This window comes from Biomphalaria glabrata, chromosome 8 (assembly GCF_947242115.1).
Source record: "Biomphalaria glabrata chromosome 8, xgBioGlab47.1, whole genome shotgun sequence".
Classification (NCBI taxonomy): domain Eukaryota; kingdom Metazoa; phylum Mollusca; class Gastropoda; family Planorbidae; genus Biomphalaria; species Biomphalaria glabrata.
This window is the reverse complement of record NC_074718.1, coordinates 43,387,041-43,396,419: the sequence shown is the minus strand read 5'-3', so window position 1 is coordinate 43,396,419 and position 9,379 is coordinate 43,387,041. Positions and strand designations below refer to the sequence as shown.

At 31.2% G+C, this 9,379-nt stretch overlaps 1 long non-coding RNA gene and 1 other non-coding gene across 8 annotated transcripts; one reads left to right on the top strand and one right to left on the bottom strand.

Moving 5' to 3' along the window:
* Positions 1–44: 44 nt before the first annotated feature.
* Trnak-cuu (transfer RNA lysine (anticodon CUU)) lies at positions 45–117 on the bottom strand. Its single transcript has one exon. It is a non-coding gene; the product is annotated as a tRNA-Lys (tRNA).
* A 1,532-nt stretch (positions 118–1,649) lies between these two features.
* LOC129927801 (uncharacterized) lies at positions 1,650–8,313 on the top strand. 7 transcript variants are annotated; one of them, XR_008779478.1, is made up of 6 exons: positions 1,763–2,005; positions 3,226–3,368; positions 3,773–3,872; positions 4,335–4,448; positions 5,132–6,549; positions 8,157–8,313. It is a non-coding gene; the product is annotated as an uncharacterized LOC129927801 (long non-coding RNA). The 7 variants fall into 7 exon arrangements; XR_008779477.1 differs by having other exon boundaries at positions 7,331–8,313; XR_008779479.1 differs by lacking the exon at positions 1,763–2,005 and adding an exon at positions 1,650–1,749 and having other exon boundaries at positions 5,132–8,313.
* The last annotated feature ends 1,066 nt before the right edge of the window (positions 8,314–9,379 follow it).

The following is a 9,379-nucleotide window of genomic DNA, read 5'->3' as shown; positions in this document are numbered from 1 at the left end:
ATATAGACAAAAAAAAGAAAATAAAGTAATAAATACAAAAAATTCGCCCAACGTGGGGCTCGAACCCACGACCCTGAGATTAAGAGTCTCATGCTCTACCGACTGAGCTAGCCGGGCTTGTAAATTTTGCAAATATGCATTGTATTTAATCTCAACTCTATACTTCCTTGAAAATTGTAATTTTTTTTATATTGTTGTTAGTTCCTAACGACCAATGAAAAATGTTTTTCCTGATGTATTTCAGAGTTGAATATAATCTCGCAGGACAGTAGGTGATGTATGCCTTATAGCAGTGCACGGGGCCCTTGGCGAGTGTCATATGCGGGGCCCTATAGGCCCTATTACTATATATCGACCATCACGCTTACGGGCTTGTGCGCCAAATAAGGTGATTCGTCTATACTCTCTTAATCGAATTGTTTTTATTTCTTGTTTCTGACTCTTTGTCTTGAGAGAGCTTCTTACACAGCTTCCCATTTTAAATATTTTCAAAGGATTATAATAATTATATACTTATACAGGCCTACATTTACTACCCTCTAGATTCTAGAACTTGTTTTCTCCCCTCCCCCCCCCCTTTATAAAGTAAATAAAGATATGCCACCCTACTCTCGGGGTTACCACGGCGGCACGCAGACGTCGGGCAAAAGGAGGATATATATATGTCAATGATATGTCCTCGATTTTGTTTAGCGTTCTCGAATTCTTGTCTAAAATGTAAAACTGTCTGTCTTTCACTCTGTTGTTTGCTGCAGTGTCATAAAATCAGTAATTAAATCCTTCCTATTTTCTCATTTAACGTACAAATTAATGTCATAACTGACATATATATATATATATATATATATATATATATATATATATATATATATATATATATATATATATATATATATATATATATATATATATGCACGTGTATACAGCACCTAAACCAAAGTTGGTGAGTTCTAAAGATGTTCCTTTGTTTGACTAGTCCTACAACTTGAAACAGTCTGCAGGGCAGAAAGATGACACGTAGGGTACCCTATAAACATAGCCCCATCAAAACCATTCTGTCGCGGTCTGGGGTAATATGGTTTCATTGGGTAGATTGACCTACTTACAATCGCCCCTATAAAAACGTTAACGGATCGGTGTGGGATTTTAGTTATTGGGCCGTTAACGTCTTTCCGCTTTCGTGCCGGTGTGGGATTTCCCCAATCACGCCAGAACCAACATGATGAAATCTTTATTATAACATAAAAAACAATATTATGATGTTTTAAAATGTAGTATTAATCGTCTTAAAGCTAAATGTTGCTTTGAATCCTTTTTGTAAGTAATATTAAGATTTAAAAAAAAATTAATTAGGGTTCTATTGGGGAAATCCCTAACTGGAATAGTGAAGTTTTACCCGTATGGGCCCAATGCAGACTTTTCGTAATCAAATAGTGTGTGTGTGTGTGTGTCTGATTTTTTAATGTGCACACTAAAAAAATATATCTATATCTAGTAATATTTAATCACACATAGAATCTAAAGTTAAAGGAGAACATATTTGTTTTTTTGTTGTTGTTTTTTTTAGATTTAGATTTTAAAAAAATGTTTTATACATTTTAACATTTTTTTTCGACCAATGAAAAAGAAGCATTTATTTCTTTTAAGCTCGCGATATTCGGCACAAACTGGATTATTCAGTCTTCACTCTAGAGCGTACACACGTGGATCAAATTAGAGCTAGCTAGATCTAGATCTAGATCTAAATCTGTTAAGTTATTAGTTAGGCTATACTACAAGTTATAGAGCTATAGTCACTCTAGTCTAGGTCTAGTCAATCTAGACTTTCATTAATATAATAGATCTATTATAAATAATTATATGAGCTGTACTTCTTGATATCAATGCATATGTTCTTCAACTCATGGCAGCAGCCATGGAAATTCAATTGGAATGGTCGTAACTTATAAGTTAAAGTCTTAAGCCTATCACAAGTACAGATCATCATCAGATGACGAATCTCTAAGTACTCTAACACTACTAACAGATCTAATCTAGATAGTAGATTAGGTCTAGACTTAGAATAGATTTATAGATATATCTAGATAATCTAGAATGCTAAGAATCTAGATCTAGAGATTCTATAGATCTCTCTAGACTAGTTTTATTATAATAATCTAATAGATCTAGTAGTAATAGGCTACTAGATCTAGTACGATATAATATTATTAATATATATATATTATATCTAGACTTGAGACCTATTAAATCTAGATCTAGACGACTTAGACTTAACTTAAGTGATTAACACTCATGCGTTATGACTAGATTTACTGATTTACTATTTAGAATAGATTCTAGATTCTAGAATCTACCATGAAATGGCTATGCATCTGCAGCATAGAATTAGATTTAGTTAAAAAAGGACTTACTAGATCTTAAATCTAAATCTACTACCTTTTAACTTTTAGGGCAGAATATTAGATCTAGTCATCTAGTCTATATGCCTATCTAGTCACGTAACTGTAAACTAATACTTAGACTTAGGACTTTGGACACTTTGGTATATTAATATAATAATTATTATACTCATAGTCCTCATACTCATATATAGATTTTAGTTCTATTCTAATTCAAATATTTTGAGGTTAGAAAAAATTGACCTAGACTTATAAGATATACTAAGACTTAGTAAACTTAGATCTAGATCTAATAAAAGATAGTCTAGAATAGTCTAGATTCTAAAATCTAGTTGTTATTAGAAAATTTAGTAGATATATACTAATATATAGAATAATATTTAATTAATATATTGTTAATAGGCTACAGACTAATCTTTAATTTTTTCATACTATAGGCGATAGGTCATTTAGATTAAATAATTCTAGATCTAGTAACTAGTTATAGTCATAGACCTATAGTATAGAGTATAGACTTATAATCTTATAATATAGATATTTACTTTGTAGAGACTAATGTACAATATTAGGCCTACACTCCAGATCTTGAAAATCTAGTCTAGAGTTTAGAATGTTTAAATTTATACAAATAAATAAAATCAAACGTTTATATTGGTTTTAAAATCAGATATTGAGATATGTCTAGAAAAATATGTATATATATAGTATATCTATATTAGGGGCCTATATATAATAGACTAACGCCACTAACGGCTAACCCTATAGCTGCTTTAGACTATAGCCCTATATTGACATTGTTTTTTTGTTTTTTTTAATGTTCCTTCAGAGTTGAAGATATCTACTTGGTAGTCTAAACCTCAAAGGAGCTTAGGGAAGTGATGGCAGTTGCAGGGTATGAACCAGACGACCATGCAGAGACCAACGAGGCGACCAAACAGTCCATCGTGCATACCACATAACCAGGTCCAGGTAGCGTTACATCTTTATTCACCAATACTCAATATATGTTAGATTTTATTTTTTGTAAATTTTAAAGACTCTAGGCTCTATGTAATAGAATTAAATAGATCTATACAGATCTAGAAATTCTAGATCTATAAACTAGACATAGATCTAGATTATATTTAGATCTAGCTAGAATATCTAGAGGTCTTAATACTAATTATTATATTATACATTTTTCTACAATTTGATCTAGGATTCATTCTATAGGCTTAGGCTTTTTAAAATTTCATTGTGTGGATACTGTTAAAGAAAAAATACAGAGTCTCATCATTAGGCTATAGCAATAGTTTTTCTTATAACCATACCATAAACATTTCAGGATTTGTCTTTATTGTAATTTTATTTTTTTTTTTAATTTTTTTTTTTAGAATGCCAGTTTTCTTTAAGGGCAGCTGACAATAAGAATTGTCTATGTATGCACTACAGATGCTGTTCAATATCTTTTCATGAGGAAGCCTGCTCAAAAAGGTACGAAGAATAAATTTTTCTTTAAGATTACTGATCAGTGACACCCCCCATCCCCCTAAACCAAATGAAAATTTTAATGAGATCAAATTGATTAAATAAAGAAAATGTAAAATAAATGTTAATCTTGTGAAAAAATGTTCGAGAGCAATATCTTCAGCTTTTTGTAATTTCATTGAGATTGAGATTTAAGTTCATTATTAATTTGCATAAAAAATTATAATGAACATTTATACAATGAAAATAGGGCCTACATAGAATTGTTTTTGACCTAATGTAGGGCCTAAAATAGGGCCTACATAGAATTGTTTTTGACCTAATGTCATTATATAGCAACAATCCTTCTTGTATACCTTACCTTAAACATTTTGTGTTTTGCCTCTATTGTAATATTATTTTTTTTTGCATTCTTTAAACATTTTTTATGTTTTTATTTATTTTTTTTTTTTATTTTTTTTTTAACAGATCGCCACATTTTCTTTAGGGGAAGTTGACATTAATCTTTTAGGTTAATAATAACCTATGCATGCAGTACAGATGCTGTTCATCATCTTTTCATAAGCAAGCCTGCTCAAGAAGGTAAGAATTAAATTTTGCTTTTAGATTACTGATCAGCAATCTGAAAGTAAATTGTTAATGGGATGGAATTTATTAAATGTAAATAAAGAAATGCTATCCTAATTTTGAAATATGCTGGTTGTGGTTTTTTTTTTTTTTATGTTTTTTTAAAGTTTCACTGTGATAATTGTTTATTTTAATTCTAGAATAACTTTTCAGCCAACTTATTTTTAAAATTACCATAGAACTCTAATTACAACAGAATATAGTTGTATTAGTAAGAGCCTGTGATAAAGTTAATATAAATAAATTGGACAAAATATAGGACAAAATATAATATTGAATGAATTGAAGCCTAGCTCGATCTAGTCTGCCATTGCACTTTTAGCATAGTCAAATACCAGTGCCACATTTGCTGACACCAATTCATAACATTTAATATAAGGAGAAGATTGAACTCCAAATTTTGAAATACCATTAATTTTTGTGTTGCTTAATAGGCTTTAGAAGCAACCTAATTTTTGAGCACCGTTTATCATCAAGGGCTGGAAATATAACCGTTAAATAGTATGTCCACATAGATAAATGTAATAGATAAATGTAAGGTCTTCTGATGTTTAATTGTTAGATTCTTTTTATTATTAATACAGCTTGAAGGTAGTTTTATTACATGACTATAATATTTATTTGTTTGTTTGTTCCAGCTGCTGCATGGAAGTCAAAATATGAATTATTGCCACCAGTCTTGAAGTCAGCTTGTTAAGAATGCTAAGAATTGAATGAAAATGCTGTCTTGATATCTTGTTTGTGCTGTTATATTGGTCTTTTGTGTTGGTTAATTATTCCATGAATAAAAAATAAAAAAAAGTTAATTGTGTAAGTTTGATTTAAGAATAAATGATCAGAGCATGCAAGTCTTATATAGTACGTTACCAAAAATTGTATTGTTTGATAGTGTTCAAACCCAAAAATGTAATTTAACTTGTCCATTACTTTATAAATATGTTGACATTATAGCTAGATGTATATAGAAATCATGCACTGATTCAATTATTATAATTTCCAAATAATTCTATTGCTAGATCTAAATCATCAGTGTGAAAGTAGACCTATGTAAAAGGTTAAAAATCTCATACTAAACCATTGAGCTGCATTTGAACAAAAAGGGCATTATAAACAAAAAATCACTAATGAATTTGTTTTAAACTACAGTATTGAAAAACATTAAAGATTATTCCTAATTAAGCCATAATAAAATTTAATGACTGAACCATCGGAGACAGTATTTGCATGATAATACCTAATTGAGCCCTAATAAATATTTCAGTTACTAAACCATTAGGGCCAGCATCGGACCGATAATGGCACAATAAGGGTTATCCCTAATTGAACCCTAATTAATATTTCAATTACTAAACCATTATGGCCAGCATCGGACCGATATTGGCACAATAAGGGTTATCCCTAATTGAACCCTAATTAATATTTCAATTACTAAACCATTAGGGCCAGCATTGGACCAATAATGGCACAATAAGGGTTATCCCTAATTGAACCCTAATTAATATTTCAATTACTAAACCATTATGGCCAGCATCGGACAGATATTGGCACAATAAGGGTTATCCCTAATTAAACCCCAATGAAAATCTCAGTTACTAAACCATTGGGGCTAGTATGGGCTTGATTAGGGCGCGATTCTGGAAATCCCCAATGAATCCGGAAGTGGGTTTACCCATTCTGGGCCGATATTGGCACGATTAGGGTAGCCCGTATTGGTCCCTTATGGGAACCTAATGACGCCAATGTGCAAACGGTATGCGCGCCCATTAGGGCGCGATTTGGGCTATTTAGGGCTGCAATTAGGGCAAAGGGGGATAACCCTAATTAAAACTGATACTGGGCCGTAATGGGCATGTTTATAGGGTAACGTGGGGCAAAAAGCCCTTCGGGGTAAAAGGCCTTTCTTAATTTTTGTGCGAATGGCTTATTGGATGATTCAAATTAAGACTTCCTGAGATAGCTTACTTCCGTTCTTTTAATGCACGTTGAGCTTGATGCAGTAGCTTGTCAATTTATCGTCACAGATCACTTTGAATTTTTCTACCTATCTCACTATAAGGTAAGGGCTCATTTTATTTGTCTGTATTTTTATTATGTGTTATTTTATCCTTAATTGTAAATATTCTTTGCAAAGGATTTTCAAAGTAAATCCTTATAGATGTTGCTATACTCTAAAAGCGACATTGTGAAAGTTAATATATTGATCGTTTCAACATCACCTATGTTGGGGTAAAACGCCCATTTGAGTTGGGGGCAGGAAGCCTTTATCGAAATCTGGTCTTAAAAGATCTAGATCTATAAAATCTAGAAATCTCTATATAAAATTTAGACTTCATTGTCGCTAGATTTAAGTTATTCTAGATTTATATTAACTAGACTAGATTCTAGATCTATAATTGTATAATATACAAATAATCTACAAAATTCTAGATTCTAGCCTGGAATCTAGATCTAAGAATAAATTATTTTAATTATTAATACAAGTTCAATAGGTCTAAAATGTAAATTAGAAAAGTATATCTAAACTAGAACTATTATAAATAAATCTAATAGAATATCTAGTCTAGATCTAGTAGATCTATTTCTATATGTCTTGACTATAATACTAGATCTATATCTTTATATTTTATATAAATCTATAATAATAAATTTTTATTCTGACTAGTGATTTAGGGTATTCTAGTCAATCCAGATGAGACAGCAATTAGTATGCGTATTTGTGATACTTAGATTAGAAAGTAATAGTAAGATCTATTACGGCTGTAGATCTAGTCTATAAATTATACCTTATTATTAAGTTTAACTATAGATATATATTTTCTGTTTGTAAAATGTTTCAGATGTTCCTTCAGAGTTGAAGACCAAACCTCCCGCAGGATGACAGGGGATGGGAGCGGGCAGGGTTTGAACCCTGGACCACCGACAAATCTGAACGACAGTCATGCGCGCAAACCGCACGACCAAGCAGCCATCCATTTTCTAGATCTTTATTATTTATTCTACTTTTGCCTGCTATGTTTGGAATATATATCTTTTGAGATCCATAAGCTTTTAAAGTTTAAAATGTTCGCAATTTAATTTTTTTTAATGGACCTCATTCACCAATCGTAAACAAACAACATTTAGCCACGTGGCGCTCTATCTCTTCTATATAATTTAAGATCTCATGTTTAATTCATGATGGTTGTCACGTTTGTAAAATGTTTCAGATGTTCCTTCAGAGTTGAAGACCAAACCTCCCGCAGGATGACAGGGGATGGGAGCGGGCAGGGTTTGAACCCTGGACCACCGACAAATCTGAACGACAGTCATGCGCGCAAACCGCACGACCAAGCAGCCATCCATTTTCTAGATCTTTATTATTTATTCTACTTTTGCCTGCTATGTTTGGAATATATATCTTTTGAGATCCATAAGCTTTTAAAGTTTAAAATGTTCGCAATTTAATTTTTTTTAATGGACCTCATTCACCAATCGTAAACAAACAACATTTAGCCACGTGGCGCTCTATCTCTTCTATATAATTTAAGATCTCATGTTTAATTCATGATGGTTGTCACGTGACAGTTTTTCCTATTGCTTTATCGATAAGATCACGTGACTAAATGTTGTTCGTTTATGATTGGTGAATGAGGTCCATTTTTAATTTTATTTTTTTCATTTCAGAAAATGGTAAGAAATTACCAGAGAAAAACTCAAGGCTCGTATGGACAACAAAACTTGACAGAAGCTTTAAAAGCTATCGCTGATGGGATGCCACTTAACAATGTCTCCGAAAAAATTACATTTATAATTATTAAATATTTCACTTATACTTTTTAAATTTGTTTGTCAAAATTTATTATTTATGTTTGTGAATACCAAATATCGCAAGCTAAAATTATTTAAAAACAAATTCATGTGTTTATATAATTACATACTGGTACACTAATACATACAACTAAGAGCTGAAAAACATACAAATAATTTTTAAAGTTCTTAGTTTTCATTAATTTTGCTTCTGCATTTTAATCCATTTTCCTTTTAATCTTGTTTACAAACTAAAATTGAAAACAAAATTACCAGCCTAAATTTATATACAAAACCAAACATCTACTAAGAATCCTAAATCAATTATCATTATTATTCTTGTGTGCAAGAATAAAAAAAAATATTTGAAAACAAAATTACACATACAAATATATATACACAATAATATATACACCTAAGAGATTTTAAAAACAATTAAATTCTTTATTTACCACAATTTTTTCTTTAGGGGTAAGAGGCCCTTGGAAGGGCTTTTTGCTCCAAGTGTGGGGTAAAATGTCCCTTAAATTTTTTTTTTAATTTCATGCAATAATTTTTAGATACATTGAAATAAAATTATTTTAAAAACTAATTTGTAAATTAGACATGTAACACTAAATGAAAACCAAATTTAAGATAAAATTATATTAATAAGCTAGCTTGTATAGGCCATAGAAGCTTAGGGGGGGCTTTTTGCCCCACGTTACCCTACCTTTTTAAACAATGAACAGCGGTGGTTATATTTTTAACTGCAAACTGAACACAAAAAAAACAAGACATTTTGTGTGGAAACACAAACTCAAAATCGGCCCTCGAAAAGTGTTCCACCGAGGCAGATAAAAAGGCAAGTTTCAATATTTTCAGAAAGAATATCAGAATGAAATTCTATCAAAGGCAAATGACAGAGAAAATGGAGAAAGAAGGTGGACAGATCTTGTGTGGTGAACGGTCCAGCAGACCAAGGAATAGGTGAAAGTGAAGGTGAAGTTACATGTGAACCTGGCCTATTAACTGATGTCTTATTGTGATTATCTAATTGATCTAATTGTTTTGTAAAGGGCCAATCTCTTATCCAATGCCCAAGAAAAAAATACATTTCC